The 15875-nt window shown below is 42.6% G+C and overlaps 1 protein-coding gene across 6 annotated transcripts in view; it reads right to left on the bottom strand.

The window, feature by feature from the left end:
• The window catches only part of GRB10 (growth factor receptor bound protein 10), a 148598-nt gene that overhangs the window by 88468 nt on the left and 44255 nt on the right, over positions 1–15875 (bottom strand). The window contains exon 2 of one of the 6 annotated variants that reach the window (XM_076330280.1): positions 7552–7672. The exons of the other annotated variants lie outside the window; for them this stretch is intronic. The gene's annotated coding sequence lies outside the window, so the exon portion shown is untranslated. The remainder of the gene's footprint in view (positions 1–7551; positions 7673–15875) is intronic. 6 annotated transcript variants of the gene reach the window in all.

Here is a 15875-nt window from a genome sequence, read left to right as displayed (position 1 = left end):
TTAACAAAAGTTTCTTCTTGCATCAAATTATGCAGAGGCTTGGGGCTTTGTTTTCTTTAATTCCAAGGGGGTTTGTAACTAATTAACTGGACTGAAACAGATTCAGTAGTGAACTACTAAACCTCAAGAGGAATCTGAAGTTCAGTTTAGATAAACATCCATGGCTCTGGATGCCAACCTGTTTTTTTGGTTTGGTTTTTTTTTTTTCCTCATACTAGAACTCTCACAAGATCAGGTTTCAAGAAGTTTTAACACAGACTGAATTTGGCTAAGTCTAAAATACCACAGCTTCTCACAGATCTTGCCAAAGACAACGACTAGGAGAAAGCAGGAAAATTGAAATATAAACAAAAAATAAGAAAAGCAAGATAAGTCGCATTACATTTTTTTAGAAGCATAAGAAGGAAATTTAGAGCAGGTACACAGTTTTACAAAGTTGGCGTACCTTTGCATATACTGGTTAACGGTGGGTATGGAAAAACAGAAGCAAGTTTGACTTGCATAAGGTTGACTGCATTGATATATCACTGACCATAAACTGCTGCAGTGATATACGTGACTGTATACATGTTCCTGCTGTGCCCAAAGTGTGGGATAAATACACAATGGCATGACCCACATTTATGTCAAAACATAGGAACCACCTTCACAGCAAATGACATTGTAATTACGGCAGAGAAATAACATTGCTACTCACACACAGCGAGCGGCGATTCAACTATGTGCAACTGTGAGCTCTCAGCCCAACATTTCCAATTTACAGAATATAAGCTAATGCTCAAACACCTAACGGACGTAGTGTTTGGGGATAAGAACTGTATATAGTTATACAGGATATGAAATAAATTATATTATCTCTTCTTCAGAGAGACTGTGTCAAACAGCAAATGTTTGAGCTTTGATTCAAGTACTCAAGCACCACTCTTGAGTGCCTTCACCATCACAGATCAATTCAGGAGCCCACAGGCGTTTATAAGACAAGAACTACCAACAGTGGTATGACTAAAGGAGGTTTTTAAAAGTAAACAATATATGATAAGATACATAAGGCATCCATCTATCTATGCCAGATACAACTAGGACCACTCAAACTTCTGCCTCCGTATTGGCTACCTCCCCTTATAGCTCTTTACATCCTTGCCACTGATTTTCATGGCAGTGGCTGTTGTTTCATGAGCCACATCTAGCTAATTTCACAAATTTTTGTAGTTGCTTCTTAGGAATAAAAAAAAAAAAAATCAGACACCCTGTCAGCATGACTGTATTTGTTCTTACTTTCTTGAAACATGGCAATATTTGTTAGCTCTTTCACCGGAGCTAACTGAATAGGTGTTAGGAACAAGCAACTCATGAGCTCCTGTCTCTGTCAAATCCCTCGCAACCACAGGGTATCACATCCTAACATTATTACTGCTTCTGGAGCACTAGTCGTTTTCCCTGGATATATCTCATTTTCTTAGGGATACCACACAGCCAGCACTGACCTGGCCCACATCATCTTAATTTTAAATTTCAGACAGGAAATTTGGGACTTGCAGCACGAGAAGGCCGCTGCAGGAAACAGAAAGCAGATACAAAACTAAGAGTCTGCTCCCCAGAAAGTTTAGTGTAATTCTTTCAAAGGCTCCAGGGACAACAGGGGTGGGGTGGGGAAGTAAGGGAGATGTTTATCTAGGAAAAGTTTCAGTCAAAACTTAAAGCTGAAGTCGATTGCTCTTCAGTTATTTCAAACCTAGTGAAAAGGTTGGGAGGTGAACATCACAGGCATGGCGAACAAAGCAGCAGAACATCCTTCCCCCTAGTGCAGGGCTTTCCTTGTGCGTTTCTCCCCATGCAATTCAACATCACGTATTTTTACTGGGTAGCTAAAACCCCACTGACGCAGTCTAGCAGCGTTAGTTCCACTTCCCAGGAACGCATCCAGACATCTGACACGTGGATGCAGTTGCGTATTGCCTCTCGGCTGGGAAGAGCAACAAGGCATCCCACAGAAACAGAAGGTGGAACAGGAAAACCAGTTATAAGCTTTGTTACATGCCTAAATATGTTTTCAGTTGTCCCAAGACATAAAAGTCCCTAGTGGAACGCAAGATTCATGCAGTACTATGTAGCAACAGAGGATGAGATGTAGCCAAGATGCACCTTTTTACCTTTGGATTTCCCACAGCAGTAACACACACACACTTAACTGAGAAGACCTTATTTCAGGCTTACAGCTGGCTGCAAGCCCGTAACTCTTTAATTAAAACTGATTTTTTTTTAACTAGCAATTGCCAAAAATTTACAGGAATAGGATTCATCCTCTCTGGAATCACCTTACCACTGTACCAGCAGATGCCGAGAACCAAAGGCCTCATGCACAAAGCTTAAGCCAAAGTCATGATAAGATATATCAACGTTTTCAGAAGCAGAGGTTTCAATGACTAATGATTGCCAGTGCTGCCCTTACAAAGCTGATGCCCCTGCCTGTTTCCTTAGGTGCAAACCCCTGCCCAGGTCTGCAGACTTCTCCTGCAGCTTGAGCAAAGTGTGGAACCAAAGGTTTCCTCCAGGCACTGAGGGCCAGCACAACCCAGGTGCTAAAGTAAAGCGACATACGTGCATAAACAAAGCCACACCTGTTAAAAGCAATGCAGGCAGCAGAGTAGGAAAGGTAAGGGCGGTGCAGTTTAAAGAGCTCAGGGTAGTTTCACATGACCCTCCAGAATCTGTTTGTGTCCGTTGTGCACAGACAAACAGTGGCACTTGGCCAGCTGCAGCAGAGATCAGACAGACACTGGAACAAGGTTAAAAGAAGAAAGGCCGGGGGGGGGGGGGGGGGGAGTTATATAATTGCTCGGTGCCAGCGGCCTCATTGTTGGGCTCCTGCTCCGGGCCATGGCCGAGGCCCTCAGCAAGGTGGGCACCTGCTTTGGTCCATCACCATCCCCCCCGCCGCTGCTCAGACCGGGCTCCCGGTAAGTCATGTGTTTGCTCCATGTTTTAATCCCCAGCTCTCCCTCCTCTTCCAATAAATGCTCTCAATATGAAATTAAAGCATGTTACTTAACTTACTGTACCATCCAGCTATTGTAGTATTTTTAGAAGCCAGCTGAGCATTAGCCCTCGCTGACTTGTTTGCCTGTGCTATTTTGTAATATTTTCTGTCAGTCAGCATCTGCGACCAAGGATGATTTAATCGAGTGACTAGCAAGAGTGCTAGAAGGATCTGAAACAGGGTTTAGGGGGTTTTTTTTAGAGTCCTTTAAAGCATTAGCATTTCACATAGCCAAAACACACCATCATTACAGGTTAGACTTTAGTGTCCTTTTGCAAACCTATATCGCACGACACAAAATGCGACATGCTTGCATCGTATTAAGAGCCAAAGTCCACTCATAGACAGTGTTATCTCTACGTATCAGTAACCAGGACAATCTGGATTTATTTTTTCAATGTATAACCAAGCCTTTCAAGTTGCACTCCTTCAACTATGACATACAATATTTGCTGCTGTTCGTGCTAGCATGATAAGCGTTTCAGTTATCAAAGAAAACATTAAATCTGGTTTTTTAATCAGAGAATCAGACAGCCATATACTATAGTAGCTCTGCTGTCTGCGCATGGGCTCTGTAATCACTTCTTCGGCTCCGAGTGCTACTGTTCCTACCTGCATTTAGCTCAGAAGAGTATTATCAGTATGAGACAGCATTATTAGGCTGACCAGAGTGTTGCTACTACTCTACTGCTGCTTCTCTCATCCTGGTTCCTTCAGCAAAGGTTATCCAGTCAGTCATTCAGGATAATCTTACAGGTAAATAGGGCTTAGAGAAAGGAGGAAGAAGATTCAAAAGTACAAATAATAAAGTATCATCTATACTTCCCTTCTCCCTCTTTCTTTGCAAAGAAAGGGGCCTGACATTAGCAGAGGCAGAGTAGGTTTCTCAAGAGGTCTGGAAATCCCCTTTTAATGAAGGCTTCAACTTTTTCTAACTTCAGCAGTCACTAGAAGTTTACGAGATGAAGGCAGGCTACAAGTGGCAGCACAGCTTCTCGGAAGCTCCTGGGAGCACAGCCAGACTGAGGACATCCAGACCACCAAGACGACAGTCCCTGGTTTTGGATTTACTGTAGCTGTCTGCAAACCCACACAGCCATGCCCCTGAACAAAAGGTTCAATTGAGCAAGAGTCACGCGTACTCATGCCAGCAGTCCCACAGCGACAAATTAAGATCATGACATACTTCCGATGTTTGTACACCATCCAGCACAACAGAAAGTCAAGTCAGACGTGCTGACGGGTCCCACTGCGGTTTAGGAGACTATCAAGGCAGATACACCTCAGTTTGCACAGAGGCACTTCTGCCATGCCAGGAGCTCGCTGCCTACCTGGCAGCGCTACTTTATCACACTGAGGTAGATGTCTTGAAACTAGTCAAGCGTAAAAAGAAAATTAGCCAAGTCATTACTTGAGCCACCTTAGCTTTACACTGTTCAGGCAACTTGTGTAAAGCAAAATGAAGTACCTTCTGCTAGCACAGGCATTGCAAAGTGTTCAAAAGTCTAAGTGGTTTCCAAAAGAAGCAATTATTAAAATTCTCTGAAGAGGTGTCCACCACAGGCTGTGAAGGAGTGGACACAGCTCCAGGCTCCAGAAGCCGGAAGGGGATACTTTGAGAAATTGCACTCTTTGTATCTGCAACTTGTTGCTCTTAGACGAAGGACACAGAGGTAGACGAACACTTCTTTATCTGACCCAGTACTGCCATTCTTAACATGCTTCTGGAGTTTCCTTAGGCAATAAACAGATTAGGCAGCATTTATTCTGAGGACCACTTCATATGATTCTTCACCTTCCAAACAAAAGATTATTTGCATTTATGTAAAGTAACTTTCTGCATTGTTTTCTAAGCTATGCTGCTTCTTTACACTGTGATTTTGCAGCTTTGGTTTACTTTAAAGCATCAAATGTACAAGGAGGAGAACAGACTCAATTATGGGAAGTGCCGAGTAGCCAGCTATTCATCTAAGTAAACTTTCCTATAGCTTACTGGTATCCGCAGCAATCCACAGAGTTTCTGTTCCGTCACTCAATTTTACTCTTAGCCCTGTGAAGGCAAACACATAGGCTATTACAGGAAGAAATCCACCTGACAGATCCAGACCAACGTTTAAGCTCTAATCCAAACTCCACAGTCTAGATCAATTAGTAATGCATATGATGCTCCTTTCTTAAAAGATTTAAGTCACTGGACTTCTTAGTGGCTAAATACAGCAGCACAGTTTCCTACCAGATAGCTATTTGTTATATTTTCAGCCTGCTGACACCCCAGAGCTTGAGGAAATTTGTCCCAAGTACAGTTGTACAAGCAGGGCTCTTGGGTTTGTCCAAAGTCACTGTTTTGCAAATGATTTCAAGTTTACCCAAACACAGTTCATATTTTTTACTGTCTTCTGCCAGAGCTCCAATCACATCTTCCCGCCAGTGCTTAACATGTCATAGAAATAAAGGAAAAACAGGCTTTTGCACACTAGGCAAAAAACTTTAAAGAGCATTCTCAGACAACCCACATATTACATAATTAAAGACCTGTAACTAGGTTTCCTGCCTCTTAACTATAGTCATTTGACTAGGTAAGAGCCAAGTAAAAGGCTCAGTAAGTCAACAGAGTAACCATGAACCTAGAATTTTAGCATTCCCATCGCTAAGAGAGCTTGTACAAACAAGGGCTTAAAATAAAGCCACCTAGCTTTGTCAAAAGTCGGACTCTCTCTCCTGAAGTAGCAAAGCCACTAACTGCAGGAATCCTTCTGATTTTACAGTACTGGCTGTCAAGACTGAGAGTGAGAACCCTAGAGACCAGGAACAAACAAGCCCAGCTTGGGATCACAGGAATAGCAAAGGCAGCAGCACCTTCCTCCCTACACACTGCAGCACCTCTAATCCTCGGTGCCGCAAATCACTGAGAACATGCTATAACCTGGCAGGGCACACAGACCTATCGCTATCCACACATTCATACAACCCTCAGCAGACTTACCAGCCCACCACACAACATATACAATAGCTACAAGAAACACAACATACCAGGAATTAGCAAAAAAAGAAGGCAAGTGAGAGAGACTGACAGACAAGACAGACCTGCATCCGTGGTCTATGTCTCTGCAGTGGCAGGGAATTTGTTAAATGAATCACAGGAATTATATTACATCCCATGATATAGGGGAAGGCAGAAAGGCTTGCCAGTCTGACCTTGGAGGAACTTCTCTTTCGACCCCCGTCTGGGTTTCAATAACCCACTGACCAGAAAGTCCTTCAATTCAGCAAAAAAATTGGGGGTTTGGACCCTGTTGTCAACACTGAAACCCTGTAGTGTGCATGCCCCAAGTCAGTGAAGTGTTTCTTCTCTTACACCAAGGGGGGGGGGGGGGAAGCTTTCTTAAATACACGGACTGATACAGTTATACAATATACTGCTGTAGCTGAGCCAGAAAGTTATTTTTCTGAAGGTGTTTCAGATTATTTTAAGAAGTATTACCAGTTACGTGACTTGTCATTACCTGCATTGCAACTGCTATCAGGGCAGTATTGTTTCACACCAAAAACTACTGTTACTTACTAGCCAGCCCCCCCTCCCCCCCCCAAAAAAAAGTGGCTCTTCAGCCCCCCAGGAAATAAATAAATAAATCTAATCTGGCAAGAGCTGGACTATGACTAGCAACCTCCAACAGTATCTGGTAGCAGCAGTTTATACATAAAAAGCTTTTCTCCAGTAAGGCAGGAGTGAGCATACCATGTTAGCTGACAGCTTCAGCAATGCACTTTTACAGCACGCATACACACTAGCATTACAGATTCAGCTTCTCCAGGCTGGTCTTTGCAAAACTGGCATTAGCAGGGTTTTCAACACTACTGAACCCAGAATTTAGCAAGAACTACGTCAAATTAAATTTCTCTCACTAGATGCAGCCCTCTTAGTAGAAACTAACCACTCCTGCAAGAATTTAGCTGTCTCACAGTACTCTCCACAGAGAAAATCAATAGTATATTCCACAGTGTGCACTTTTTAGACGAGACTGCCATTTATTATGGTAGAACAAAATTCAATGCATGATGGTTGCTGTCTTTTAATCAGCTAGCAAGGAGGGAATCCAACTGACAGGCTTAGAAATGCTAAAAGCTTTGTTCTATTTTTAATGAGACTAAAACCACCATGGCTGTTAGAGACAGTTTACATAGTTTACAGCTAAAATAAAGTCTTGAAATACAGAAAAGAAACAAATGCACAAGGTTCTTCGTGAAAGCAATCACTTCTTAGAGCTGTCTTCAGCTAGAAAGCACTTACAAAAATGAAGCAGTTACTTGCTGATAAAGTGTCATTTTGCTTCTTTTTTTAAAGCATCAACTAGGTTCCTTTCTAACAAAACACCACTGAATAAGTGAAGTTTATATTAGGAAATTCTTCACAGTAGAAAATTACATGCTTATATGGAAATTCTGTTTCTTCTGCTGGTGCCCATAGATCCTGATAATGTAGCTTTAGCTTGTACTTAAATGTAAGTTAGCCTTACCTCCAAAGCAAGTCACTCTCACTGGCAAGGGACTGCCACTGACAAAGCTACCAAAACCCTAATTTACTGCATGTTCCAAGCTCTTTGGTTTTGGTCAATACTGACTCCACCAATAAAGTCCCTGGAAAAAAAAAAAAAAAAATCTGTTTTCTGTGAGAGAGAATTGTATTTACCAATAGGAATTAAACAGAAAAATTGAGTCTTGTTACCCTGAGAAAGTATAAAGTAGTATGTCATGTTCCTCTTCTTTTTAAAGAAGCTTTTCAGTGAGATTTTGCATCATTCTCTTATCAAAGAACTGATACTTAATAGACTACACTACTTAAATTGAGTTAAAAGCACAGCAAGGCTCTAATGAACTTAGCAATCCATACGTGTTAACTACTATACTGGATGGTGCTCACATAATCTAAGGGAGTAATGCAACCCATAACGATGTGTTGTTGCTCATAAAACCTTTACCCTATTCAAGAATCCTTACCGGGGTCACTTTCTATGTTTTGCCCAAGTTTCTGAAGAGCATGGTCAGCCTATATTCCTTCCTCATCAGAAAGATGAAAAGAAATATAATGGGAATATTTGTACCCAGTTGCTATGGAAAATTTCAGCATGTCACACACCCGCTAACACACCTGTCCATTCTGAGAAAGTGTCTTCAAGATTATTTTCTTTTAGCTTGCATTGAAAAAAAAAAATCTTCACATGTTCTTTCGGGGGAAGTTGTAACACACAGAAAGAAGGTACAGGATATTTGATCCTTTTCAACCCACTGCCCTCCCCATGCTCAGACCTGTGAAACACAAGGTAGCTCGTCTGTTCTACTTGGCATCAAGTCTATGAGAGCTCTGGTTATAGCAGCGCTGCTCGCCAGCTGCTTGCAAGAACACTGGCTTTGGGAGTGAGGTTTTGATAGCACCCTTGCACCAAGTGGACGGGAGACGTTCTGCAAACCGCCTCGGACAGTCCGTCCCAGCGCAGGCTAATGATGCCCTGCATTAACCTGGGAAGGCTCAATGCTTGAAAGGATGACCTGGTAGTCTCTGTGATCCGGCACTGAAGCAACACATTTGTGTGTCTCAGGCCAGGGAAGGGAGGAGAGAAGGGAAGATGCTACCTAGGTTGCAGGAACCACTATTTCCATACAAGTGCATTCTCTTTAAGAATAGATATTCCAACCTCTACACTTTGGGAAGCGGCAACCACAGCCAGATAACTTAAATGGCATTTAACTGTATGCACCCTTATAGCTAGGCAGCCCTGAAAACTCAAGACTGATGAAACTAACAAAGGAATGAAAGTAGCATGAAACACAGAGCAAAGGAATTTATCCCACCTGAATGTGGGTCTGCTTTCGTAAAGGCAATAGTGCTATCCCCTTTTGCCTTCTTGATAGTTCAGGTTCAAACTGAGGGTTTGAACAGGCCAATAGGTGAAGATGATTCTTCACAGCCCTGGACAGAGCTGATAAAATGATAGACCTCCCGTGGGGCAAGAGGCGCTGTGCTCACACAGACAAAATTCACCGGACACCAGCAAGCAAAGTAACTCTCAGAGTGCTAATGAAGTTGTTCTTCAGGTCTTCAAACTGAAAATCTGATGAATTTCAAGTGTCATGTTGAACAACTTCATACAAGACTATTTTGCTATCCTTACTTGCTTCAACTATCGGTGACACGGACCTTATCCCTCCACTTTCTAGCCAATTTGTTCAACTGTTGCAATTTAGGGTACCCCTCCCCTCCTTTCTTGAAGAGTGATCCTTGGCACTAGGTAAGTAATTAACTAGGTCTAGAAATAGGTGTCCCATCTGATCAAACCTATGATCCTAATTATATTGACCACACACCTTTCTGCTTAGATAAAGAACCATTTAGCTGTTACACGGTGCAATCTGCCCCAGAACTAATTGCCCACCTTAGTCAAGGACTTTTGTAGTTCAGGTGACTTGCTTTCAGTTAGATGCAGAACTAAGTCTTTACATGTCTCCAGAACAGCAAGCCTCACCAAAAAGAAGGTATTTAAGAATCTCAGATATGTGGTAAAGATTTATACACCTCAGTTGACAGCTCTATAACCTATTAAAAAAAAACACACAGAAATCACAGACACATCTCTAAAGCACAACAATCATGCCTTTTCACGATTAACAACCCAGCATCAGATCTTGCATTAGAAGAGACCGTTGTGCTCTCCCCTAATCAAATGGCAGAGTTCCACTCTCTCAGAGCAAATCAGTAATGTAATTTCTGCAAAGAAAATGATGGCGTGTAAGAAATAGTCTACAACATATGGGTACTTAAACAAAAAATACTTCTTTTGTACTGCTTACATTGCAGTAATAGGTTACTTTGCAAGCCCTCAGAAAAAAAAACCAAAACACCATTACCAATAAAACAAGATGCCTGTGTTTCTGCATTTCTTTAATCATGTTTGAATCTCATTTGACCTTCAGTTTTAAGAAGGTCACATCACCGCACCTTTCACACTGATGTTCAAAACAGTTTTCCTAAAAAAAACCATAAAAAATAAAATAAAAAAAATCCTCAACAGTGATGCTCTGTTAGACTTCATAAAGTCACTGCCCCCAAGTGTTAGCAACGGTTGGGCAATCTTTCTAATACAAAACTATGCTGCAGTGCTGCCTATGTACAAATTGTCAATTCACAACAGTTGGAAAGAAAACAAAACAAAAATTAAGCTAAGACTAACAACAGAGCTCATCCTGGGTATTTCAGCGTGCCAGTGTCTTATCCCCATTTCTCAAAATGAAAAAAACATGCAGTATTTTCTACATCTTCAGAGTCCTTATCAGAATACAAAATAGTAACTAGTTTGACTATAGTAAAATCCAAGCAGCTCAAAGGTACTTTTTAGCCTGAGAACTTCTCTCAGTGCTCTGGATATTTTACCTATCTCTGGCTGATTTTCAAAAATCTAGGTACAATATGAAATGTGCTTAATTGCTACACTTGTTCCAGTATTAGTAAATATAGATGTTTGAGCTAATTGCAGGTAGCTCTACCAGTTATCCTGCATGAAGAAGATGGCTTTATCAGAAAATCTTTATTGACTTACCATTCTCTAAAGGAAGAAAATTTGCAAAAGCTCAGCAATTTGCATTTAAATAGTAACAGATTACATGTAAAGTTGCAAGCTGCCCCAGGAAAACCCAATACAAAGTGTAAATCTTTAGTTTTTGCACAAACTGGCACTCGGAAAAAAACCTGCTTGTTAAAGGGAAGCATGTCAATCACCTCTTCATGCTTGGAAGGTTTTGTTTTTGTTTTGTTTTATAACTAGTTGTTCACAGCTTAAGAGTGTCAAGTGACTGCTTATTTTGTACAGCTTCTCCCCACTTTTTCTAACACCTACTGGACACATCCAACAAAGTTACCCACAGCACGGCAGAATATACACTGCAACACTTCAGCGTGGTCAGCAGCAGCAGCTGCTTTAATTCTGCACAAGTCTTCTGAATACTGGGCTACGGTAAGGCCTCAACAGATCAGGGTTTTCGTAACTACCAGTATGCTACTTACTGGAGGAAGGTCTGGTGTGCCAAAAATTGCCAAGGTAGCACAGGAAACAAAACAAGCAAACTACACCAAACAAGACCTGCTCAGGTACAGGGTCTCCAAACAGGGAAAGATTTCAACAGAGATGGCAAAGCTGGTCAGCCAGAAGAAAAGTTCAAGAAATCCCACAATTATCATACTGCCATGTGCACAACATTTGATTGTGCTAGCTTTAGCAATGCTGAAACACTACAGCTACTAAACCACAAGAACGTTTCTGCAAATGGATTTCTACTGTACACTCTGAGGAAGACAGGATGCAATCAGATGAGCTGCTGTTCAATCAGTATTAAAGTGGCTTTAAACCACCTTTCTTTCTCTTCTTTTCCCTGAAACCACTGCTGAAGAATGGGGGGGGGACCCAACATATGTGACTTGTTTACTTTGCAGTTCAAGGGGCTAGCAGCTCACACATGAGCAGCTACCATGCTTCAGCTGAGATGGTGATTAACTCCGGGGTTCAGGGTGGTAACTTTTACAGCATAATCAGTATTTATTATACCACTTCCTCTAGTTTTGAGCTATTCTTTCTAACCCAAAAATGCAGATCCATGGAAGAAAGGTAGTGGGAAAGATTCCTGCTGAGATTAAAGTCAAACCAGAGATCAAAAAAAAAAAAAGAATCGTAGGATGATGAAGAAAAGAGAGAAACTTTGAACTAGGCTTCAGAAGCAAGCTGTAGGTGAGAGGAACAACCCACCTTCTGGATACAGTTGAACTGAAGACCATTACATCTAGCTAAAACAAGAAAATTAACTGTGGCAAATTACCTGGGAGTCCATTAGCACACCACCGCAATACTGACAGCATGCGTGTAATCTTGCATCCTAGTAACACGTATCATTGTGTCAATATCCCTGTTCCAGAAGATGCTAGTGGGACAGTCGATGAAAAGTTTCTGGTCTTGTGGGTTTGGGCTTATTTTAATCTTCAGGGCAAGTCATGCTCTAAAAGATATGCTGTCAGAAAACTATTTTTCCAACCTGCTCTCATCCAGCATAGCAGTTATGGTTTGCAACTAAACCATCCAGTCAATTCATGTTCAACAGCCAGCAGTTTGTCATAATTTTGAGGACATAAAGGACTCCAGAAAAAACAAGATCGCAACAGATGCCTTTTTCAGAACATCTTTAGCACTCTTGGTTAACCATTTGCTCATGTCAGAAAAAAAAGAAAAATCTATTTCATACAGAAATTTCATCAGCACGCATGTAGGAAGGCATTCTTCCCATCAAACTTACAACACACTCCCTTATACTTATGTATGGTCAGAAGTAGATAAACGGGCACTCTGAAGTCTTAATTCGCATTCACCTTAGAGAACAGGCTCTACAAGTGCCTCCAGCTACAAAAGGCTTGAGGTGACTACCTCAAACGTTGACATTAATATTTGGTCTGAAAAAGTCTGAGTCTGTCATGAATTTGAAAAGGAAAAAAATTTCACGTAATTGAGTGTACATGGGTGGGTGGGTAAACATGCTGTAAGTTGCTTTAATACATGGATATCTGCTACATTGAAGAGACTAACTGAAGTGATCTAACAAGTACAAATAACACGAGACATTAAAGAACACGTATGTAACATGATCCTAGAGTTACCTTCTGGAGAAATCTTTCCAACAGGTCATGACAAGTGGTCATGGCGGTGTGACCACGGCAACCACTCCTAGCTTGCCAAGGGGTTCCTGCTTCCCTGCTAGTCAAGGAAGGATGAGCCCAAGAGAGGGGCTCTGGAAGAAGAAGGATATGCAGAGGGGGAACAGGATAAAAGTACACAGAAGGACTGTGCAGGACTACAGGGTTTCACTCAACCAGGCGGCAGGAGACCCAGAGCCCATAGGGGCTGATTAGGAAAGAAAGCCCATGGAGGTGGACTAGTCCCAGGTACAGTCACTGCCTCCTGACATCATCATTGCCAAGATGTCCTCCAGAAAGAAGCAGTGATCTCCTTCCAGGAGGGCCAAAATGTCTTCTCCTAAGCTCCCCCGGGCACTACTCTCCATCAGCCTGCACTGAAGGAAATCCTGAGCAGCTCAGGTCCCTGCCAGAGGGGTGCGGGAGATAGAAAACCCACAGGCAGGAAAGGGAGATGTTAGCCTTGCCAGGTTAGGCACAGACTCTTTACAATCAATAAAACAGTTCATGCATTTCAAGGCTTGTGTCAGCCCTCACTTCCCAACCTGCACTGCCTCTTCACACTCCAGGCATGGGGGGTGGCATCTCTTCTGCAATGGGCCCCAAGTGGAGAGGAAAGGGAATATCTGGCTAGGGCTCCTAGTGCCTCATGTCCATCCCCACCAAATGACTTGAAGTCAGGGGCACTCGTGACCAAAGGATAGCAGCACCAGTCAGACCTGAGGGTGGAAGCTCACAATCCACTTAGTGAGGAGGAGCTTCCCCACGCTGCCCTGAGGATGGTTCTGGGATGATATGGCTGGCAGTAGGTCCTCAGAGAAGGCAGCATGGGAGACAGCCCGCCTGGATGTAAGCCTTGGGAGAGAGTAAACACCAGGGAAGGCAAGAAGATGCCATGACAGGAGACTGAGTACCAACAGCTTAGCTGGGAAGCCACAGAGGACAGAGGTGGGCCAGGAGACACCTGGGCTATTGGCTTGCACCCCTAGGTTCTCCTTTGCTTCTGTCACACTGCGAAGTCCCTCGTTTTCCACCTCAATGCTTGTTTCCAAGAGGCACCCATCATCTTGGAGCATATGAAAGCTCAGAGTACCTGTCTTGCCTAGGCCAAACAAATCCATTTTTGCAGCCAGGTGCATGGGGTGGGGAGAAACTGGAGACAAATCGGCTAAATCACATTTCTGACCCACTCACAAGCAAACAGTGCCATTCCAGCTGCAGCCAGCACTGGACGCTACAAAGATTTCTGGAGTGGGTTGAAGGTAACTTCACATCACAAGTGATCAGTGAGCCAACGGGGGAAGCACTCTGCTTAACCAACAAGCTAGCAAAGCCAACTCATGGACAAAGAACCACCAGTTGGGGAGGTAGAGGCTGATGGCAGCCTGATGCCATGCTGAGATGAAGGTAACAAGAGTAAGCAAATGGAGCAAGACTACTAGCAGAATTACAGTCCTGAAATGTGGAAAAGCAGATTTTTGGCTTACTCAAGGATCTGCTTGCCAGGTTCCCATGGGAGACTGCTCTGAAGGACCAAGGGGACAACAGGCTGATCTCCCAGGACGGCCTCCTCAAAGCTCAAGAATGGTCCATTTTGGCATGCAGAAAGTCACAGTGAATGGCAGAAAGCCAGGGTGAATGGACAGGCAACTCCTGCCTCAGCTCAAATGCTGAAATGCAAAGAGGGTTGAAGCAGGAAGAGGTTACGCAGAAAGAGGTTACGCAGAAAGAGTATGGAGATACTGCTCAAGCAGAAGAGCTCGAACAAGCGAAAGATGCCAAGGAAAAAAAAAAAAAAGGAATGCTTCTACAGATAAGCAAGGACAAAAGGATGGCTAAAATTAGTCTAGTTAGTGCTCAGTTGTGCACAGGACCCAGCAGCTAAGGACACAAAAGATCAACGATTTCTTTGCCTCAGTTTTTCCTAGTAAAGTTCATCCTCACATCTCCCAGTTCTTTGAGCATAGTGTCAGCATCTGGGGGACTGAACCATTACTCACAGCAAAGGAAGGTTATGGATCACACAAGCTAACTGGATCAAGTCCCTGGGACCAGATGGGATGCGTTAGAAGGTGCTAAGGAAGCTGGCCAATACTACTGCAAGGCTACTCCCTCTTATCTTCAAAAAATAAGTCACTGATCAGAGGAGGATCCTGATGACTGCAGAGGCAAAAATCACATTCATCTTCAAAATGGGCAAGGATGAGGATATGAGGAACCAGAAGCTGGTCAGCCTTGCCAAGTTTCTGGCAAGATTATGGAGCAAGTTCTACTGGAAGTCATTGCCAGGCACACAAAGGACAAAAAAGCGATTGATAAATCTATGCTGGCTATTCCAAAGAACAAGTCATACCTGACATTTCAGCTCACAATTTTAAACCGTGTATATTCAGGGTCTTACCTCTCAAGAAACCAAAACACTTACACAGATCGTGGATCATTGTACTGCCTTTTGATTTTCTCATACTGTTGCACATACTAGGTTCTTCAAATATATAGTTAAAATTTTACAATATTAGACAATCTTATGGGATTTTAGAGTATCTAATTATTTTCATTAGAATGTAGGCACCTCATTTGTACTCCCCACAGCCCAAAGCAATCTGCCTCAGATATAGCTGAAGACTGCAGAAAAGTTAACTGCAAACTTGAGAAGGACCTAGTGCAACAGCATAAAACTCACCAAAAATACTTCTTTGCCTCCACTGAAGTATCAGTTTTACAAAAACCCATGTGAGCTGAAATAATGGTCTGTCACTCTCCTACACTAATAGCTTCAAGAACTTCTTCAAGAAAGGTGCCAACACCACTTTGTCAGAAACCCCCTCCTGAACTGTGCAGAAGTATTCAGTATTCTGGGGAACTTGCCAGCATGACAGTATTTACTGTATGACTAATATGCATTAATGAAGCACAAATGGACAACTATTTACTTGTGCTAATAACTAAAGCGCTTTATTAGAGCTAAGGCCTCTAGCATGAAGGATTGCCAGGTTCCCCCACTTGCCAAAATTATGTCAAAAAATGGAGCCAGTGTGTAAGACATCAAGAGCTACAGCCAGTGCGTAGTAGAGTCTTAAGTCATTGTTTAACATTCAGCTTGCAAAGGACAAG

The sequence above is a fragment of the Aptenodytes patagonicus genome, chromosome 2 (genome assembly GCF_965638725.1).
Source record: "Aptenodytes patagonicus chromosome 2, bAptPat1.pri.cur, whole genome shotgun sequence".
Lineage (NCBI taxonomy): Eukaryota > Metazoa > Chordata > Aves > Sphenisciformes > Spheniscidae > Aptenodytes > Aptenodytes patagonicus.
Note: the sequence above shows the minus strand (reverse complement) of the source record. Positions and strands in the feature narration are given on the sequence as shown.